This window comes from Panthera uncia, chromosome B4 (assembly GCF_023721935.1).
Source record: "Panthera uncia isolate 11264 chromosome B4, Puncia_PCG_1.0, whole genome shotgun sequence".
Lineage (NCBI taxonomy): Eukaryota > Metazoa > Chordata > Mammalia > Carnivora > Felidae > Panthera > Panthera uncia.
Window position 1 is genome coordinate 138,099,245 of NC_064809.1, and position 6,596 is coordinate 138,105,840.

Genomic DNA, 6,596 nt, shown 5'->3' on the forward strand with positions numbered 1-6,596 from the left:
ACAATAGCAAATAGGCAACCCCCCCCCGTTAAATATAAATATATTCTAATAAACATTGGTTCAAAGTTAGAATAAACAGGCCTAAAGTCAGTCTTACTGAAATACTTTCTTACTTTGAAAACTGTATAAAGTGCTGAAAAGCCAATGTTGAATTATTTAGCTTAATAATTTAAAGTGCTAGATGTAAAAAGAGTTACCTATCTAGAAGATGATAACACTGATTTGTGGCTTAGCACAACTTTATTGTCTTTTTAAAAAAAGGTTTTTTTTCAAGTTTATTTCTTTATTTTGAAAGACAGTGTGAACAGGGGAAGGGCAGAGAGAGGGAGAGAGAGAATTGCAAGCAGGCTCCACAGTGTCAGTGCAGAGCCCAATGTGGGCCTCAAACCCACGAACTCTGAGACCATGACCTGACTGAAACCAAGGGTCAGCCATTTAACCAACTGAGGCACCCAGGCGCCCTGTGTCTTTTTTTTTGAGAGAGAGAGAGAGAGAGAGAGAGAACCAATGGGGGCGTGGTGGAGAGTGAGGTGGTGTTAATGTATAGTTATGAAACTGGACAATTTCATTGAGATCCTTCTCATATGGATTCTTTGGAGTGATATTCAAACCATGGCACTAGTTACCCAGATGTAGAATGGGTTGTATTATCAATTCCATTCTCTCTAACACGAGCAAAGACAAGGGAATTTTTAGTTCCTTAATCATAAAATAATTTGATAATAATAATAATCGTAAAATCTGATAATTTGAATACTAAGTAAAGATTCTGATTTTCGTTTTCCTTTCCTCTACTGTTTTGGTAAGTTAACTTGACAAAGGCAGAACTTAAAATAAGTTTTTTTTTTCTTATTTTCCAGGTGAAGAGATTATAAATCCACTGAATGAAAAAATCTTTCTTAAAGTTGCATATAGTCCAAGAAAAAAAACCCAAATGTTTTTATATTTTGTTTGAATTCAAACATAAACAAGAAGTTTTCATAGAAGGTAAGATAATTTTCCTTTTTAATTATTTTTTGTAATTTATGTAAATATACTGTATAAGTGGAAGTTCAAAGATGGATGACAGCAAAATTAGCTTAGAAGGTGTTGTATAATTATTGTCTTTTGGTTGTTTTTGATCCTTCTGTATCTGGTTTTAATTGCTCTGCTGTGGAAAAGTCACTTAGTCTCTCTAATACAAAAAAACAGGGAGAGTCGTGTGTAGTGAGGCACATTCTCACTTGGGGGGAACACATGAGACAGGGCACAGACACTGTCACGGTTGCCATCCAGAACATACACTCCTCTTACAACATGAAAATTGAGGAGAGGACTTGATTTCCTGCAGCGTAAGATGCTGTCAAAAGGCTCACCATTGCAATCCAGTTAGATGCTGAGTAAATTGCAACAAATGTAATTTCTTTTTGGGGGGAAGGGGCAGAGAGAGAGGGAGACAGAGGACCCAAAGCGGACTCTGCACTGAGAGCAGAGACTCCAACATGGGGCTCAAACTCATGAACTGTGAGAGCATGACCTGAGCCAAATCTGGACCCTTAAACGGCTGAGCCACTCAGGTGCCCCACAATAAATGTGATTTCTTGTGAGCCCTTCGGTACATTAAAAGCTGAGATAACTCTCCAAAGGCCAATAGAGAAAAAAAATTTTAAAAAGGAACAATGAGGGGCACCTGGGTGGCTCAGTAGGTTAAACATCTGACTTCAGCCTAGGTCATGATATCACCATTCCCACGTTGGAGCCCTGTGTTGGGCTCTGTGCTGACAGCTCAGAGCCTGGAGCCTGTTTCAGATTCTGGGTCTCCTCTCTTTCTCTCTCCCTCTCTCTCTTCCTCTCCCTCTCCCTCTCCCGCCCCCCCCCCCCCCCCCCCCCCGCCACTTCCCTAACTCCCCTAAGCTCTCCTTCTTTCTCTCTTGAAAATAAATAAACATTAAAAAAAATATGAACAATGAGCATTGTGATAGCTGTCCTTTGTTCCTCACTGAAGAAAACCAGTCCTCTTCAGAAGAAAGCATACTCAGTGTTGGCCCTCAGGATTTCTATAGAGTAATTTTTTTTTTTAATGTTTATTTACTCTTGAAGGGGAGGGGGAGAGAGAGAGAATGTGAGTGGGGGAAGGGCAGAGAGAGAGGGAGACACAGAATCTGAAGCAGGCTCCAGGCTCTGAGCTGTCAGCACAGAGCCTGATGGCGGGGCTCGAACTCACGATCTGTGAGATCATGACCTGAGTGAAGTTGGTTGCCCAACCGACTGAGCCACCCAGGCGCCCCTCTATAGAGTAAATTTAAGCAAACTTGAACTTAATAGTCAGAAGTCACACACCCCTGGGAGGAAGTTAGCATGATTGGATGCCCCAAGGCCTGCAGATTGAATAACTGGATGCAGTATAGAGTGTTTGAAGTAATACAAAACAGAACACAAATTAGTAATGAAAAGCAAAGTAGCAAGATGATCCGAGAGGAACTTTCAGAAATGGAAATGATGTTGAAATTAAAAACTCAGTGTATGTGGATTAAACAGATTAAATGTGGCTGAAGACAGAATTTGTGAACTGTAGTATATGTCTGAAGAAATTACCAGCAGCACTGAGAGATGGGGAATGGAAAAACGAGGATAAGAGGACGGAGGATAGAATAAAAATGTGTCATAAATGTGTAGTTGGAATCCCAGAATGGAAGGGTTGGGAAAATGGAAGAGAGGCATCGTTCAAAGTATTAATAGCTTTGACTTTTCAGAAACTAGTAAGAGATATAAATCCACAGATTTAGAAGCACACTATGTACCAAGTGGTATAAACAAAAAGAAACCCACACCTATATATTGAAATCATGTAGCAACAAAGACAAAAAGCTCTTAAGCTGTAGGTAAAAGATAGATTTCCTACAAAAGAACATCTGTTAGGTTGACAACAGATGTCATTAGCATGAGTAGAAGCCAGTAGAGAGAGGAATAGTTCGTCAAAGTGATAAGCGAATATAAATTTCAGTATAGAATTGTGTATCAGGTATATTTGGTAAAAACTCCCAACAATGGTACTGATAAATTTTTTAAAAATATTTTACTTATTTTTGAGAGAGAGAGAGCGAGCGAGCGAGCGAGCATGCACGGGAGGGGCAGAAAGAGAGGGAGACAGAGGATCCAAAGCAGGCTCTGCGCTGACAGTAGCAAGCCTGATGAGGAGCTCAAACTCATGAACTTTGAGACTGACCTGAGCTGAAGTTGGATGCTCAACCAACTGGGCTACCCAGGCATCCCTAATGTTTTTGATAAATGTTGAGCTAGTTCATTTGGACTACCTTCTAACCTCCCACCCCCTACCTTTTGGAAAACAACTACAAGCGTTGGATTGAAAAAACAAAAACAAACAAGTGAGAATATAACAAAGAAGTTCTAGACCAAAACCAGAAAGTAAGAACCCAGATAATTTAAGCACTAGAGGGTCTGCCTTTGCTCCGAGGGCATTTGCTGATCTGGACAAAGTGGGACTTTGATTTCAGAGGTCTTGTAGGGTAGGAAGAGTAGGAGTTAAGATCCACAGTCTTCTCAAGGTGGGGAGCCCAAAGGAGGCTCTCACCGTGTGAGAGGGGCTCTGAAGGCTCTATCCTCAGAGCAAGAGTGAACTAGAAGCAGATCTACCTCACTCTATCCCTCCCTACTACCACCTGGTTGTCTTTTACTGTTAAACACAGCAGGAAAAAAGTGGGGGGGAAGTGCTTGCAGCTATGGGTTAGCCTTTGTGAGGATTTATAACCTAGGTTCACATTGCCTGTAGTTCAGGGAAATCAAGCACAAATTTAGTTTAAGATTTTCTGGTTTGGTTTATGCCTTCAGGCATCCTGCAGGAGCAAACATAAAACCTCTGTGGAGGAAGTTACCTGTATCCTAAGATGTGAAAAAATCCCTATAGATATTTTTTAAGGACGTGGATTTGTGCACAGACAAAACTGACCAAGCACACAAGGAAATAAGGCACCATGAGTAAAACCCAAAATCTGAAGCCTTCCAAGACTTCATTTTTGGAATTATCAGAAATAAACTCTCAACACAAGCATGCTGTTTATTTTTAAATAAGTATTTGAAAAAATAAAAATATCTGTAGGAAAGTATAATAAGTGGTCTATAATATTTGAAAAACAAATAGAACTTCTAGAAATCCGGATTGCAGTATCCACTGTTAAGAATTTCACGTATAGGCTTCATACTGAATTATATATAGTGAAGAGAAGAGCTGGGACAGAAGGCAAGGTGCACACTCTGGTCACTCAGTTAGCCCCTCTGAGCTTCAGCTTGTGGAGCCCAGGCCCTGTTCCAAGAGGCAGGCTGGCACAGTGTGTTTCTGACAGTCTCAGGTGGCTGCAACTTGGCTTTGAATGCATTGCATAGATCTGTGTAAATTATTCTTCTACAGTCATTTTAATTTACCTTTGTGGTTATTTCTTCTCTTCGCTTTTAAAAAAAATATTTAATTTTGAGAGAAGAGAGAGACAGAACAAGCAGGGGAGGGGCAGAGAGAGAGAGAGAAGGAGAGAGAGAATCCTAAACAGGCTCTGTGGTGTCAGCAAAGAACCCAGCCCGGGGCTTGACCTCATGAACCATGAGATATGACCTGAGCTGCAATCAAGAGTTGGGACGCTTAACCAACTGAGCCACCCAGGCATCCTTCTTCTCTTCTGATTTTCTGTTTTTGCTCATCTGTTCCTCCAACCCCAACCCTTTTTTAGAATTGACTCTTTTATTTTTTAAGTTTGTTTATTTTTGAGAGAGAGCGAGAGAGAGCATAAGCAGGGGAGGAGCAGAGAGAGAGAGAAGGAGAGAGGGAGAGAGGGACAGGGAGAGAGAGGGAGATAGGGAGAGGGAGGGAGGGAGGGAGGGAGAGAGAGAGAGAGAGAGAAAATCCCAAGCAGGTTCCTTACTATTAGCGCAAAGCCTGATGTGGGACTCGACCTTACGAACTGTGATATCATGAGCTGCGCCAAAATCAAGAGTCGGTTGCTTAACCAATGAACCACCCAGGCGCCCCAGACCCTTTTTTTGATCTTTCTTCCAGTGCAGTGTGTCCATTATAGACATGGTGTCATTTGTTGATTGGGCAAAAATTACTGCTCTCCGTGGACTCGAATTGCCATTTTTTTAGGCCAAACAGAATTCCAGTGGTACATTGGTAAATGTTTAACAACTGGCTTTCTGGAAGAGTAAAAAAACCTTGTTGTTTGAAGCATTTGTCGATTTCTATAGTGCAAATACTTCCATCATGTCTGATTTAAGTGGGCAGTGTGATGCCACCAAAGGTGGGGTTGGGAGAGGCATGAGCCTCTCTGGCCACTGTGAATCTGTCCTCTGTGGCAAGGTGACCTCATTTGTTTCTTTCTCTTCTTTACAGTCAGAATCCATGAGGGTAAAATGTGCCAGCCACTGTTCTGGAGTCAGCCCTCACAGTAGCTCTGTGAGATGCTCATTATCCCTGGGTTACAGGGGTGGAATCCAAGGCATAAGAGGTCTTATAACTGGCCTCAGGTCATACAGCAGAGCCAGGGCTTTGATCATAAATTAAAACAACAACAACAAAAACCCAATTGATTTGTGGCCAGATGGGTACAGGGTGCATTCTGGATTCTAGTTTTTCTTAGGAACAGTTTCTACCACAGAACGTTTTTTTTCTGGAGAGCTCTGTTCATGGAACTATATGGGCTCATATGGGCAACATTTCTGTTTAGAATCTACCTTCTGTGTGATGGTTATGCTAACCTGTAAAAGTAAATAAAGAATTTCAGGTTCCTTTTGTTTAAATGTTGGGTGAGCATCCAGAAGATTTTGGTAACAGTTTGGTTGACATTGCAGATGGACTGTGCAGGGCCTTGTCAGGGTGTGCCAGGGACCCTTGGGCTGTGTTGATACTTTGTGAATACCAGAGACGTCTCAAGCCAGTTCATGAGCCAATTATTTGTCCTAAAGATGCTGTCAGTGGTGGGTCTTTCAGTCATCTAGGGAAGGAAAATTATGACCTTCCATGTAGGTAAGTGCCAACTGACAAGATGCTAGCATCTCTGTGCAGAGTAGTGCACAATTGCTGGGATACCAGAAACCTTTGGAAGCCACATATGTACTGTAATCTGAGTAAGAGTTCCAGAATCAGGGGTACCTGGTTGGCTCAGTCAGTTAAGCATCCGACTCTTGATTTTGGCTCAGGTCATGATCTCATGGTTTGTGGGATTGAGCCCCATGTTGGACTCTGTGCTGACGGGGCAGAGCCTGCTTGGGATTCTCTCTCTCTGCTCCTCCCCACCTTGTGTTCTCCCTCTCAAATAAATAAACTTTAAAAAGTTATTATTTTTTTGAAGTGAAATGCTATCCTTAATACTGAGATTATGGCTTTCCTTTTTTTTTTTTTATATTTAAAAAGTCATTGTTTCCTGCAATTAAGGTAATTATGGGTGATAATTTATCCTTTGCTTTCTTTTCGTTTCTTCCTTTGTGTCTTCACTCTCTCTTCCCTCCCTCCTTGTTTGACCTAGTTGAAAAGTTGGCAACCCTTTGTTGGTTTTCTCCTTTTCTTTTCTTTCTTTCTTTCTTTCTTTCTTTCTTTCTTTCTTTCTTTCTTT

General features: G+C 41.4%; 1 protein-coding gene across 8 annotated transcripts in view; it reads left to right on the top strand.

The window, feature by feature from the left end:
* The first annotated feature begins 494 nt into the window (after nucleotides 1-494).
* PPP6R2 (protein phosphatase 6 regulatory subunit 2) overlaps nucleotides 495-6,596 on the top strand; it is a 49,978-nt gene continuing 43,876 nt past the window's right edge. For all 8 annotated transcript variants that reach the window (XM_049626603.1, XM_049626605.1, XM_049626607.1 and 5 more), the window contains exon 1: nucleotides 495-987. The gene's annotated coding sequence lies outside the window, so the exon portion shown is untranslated. The remainder of the gene's footprint in view (nucleotides 988-6,596) is intronic.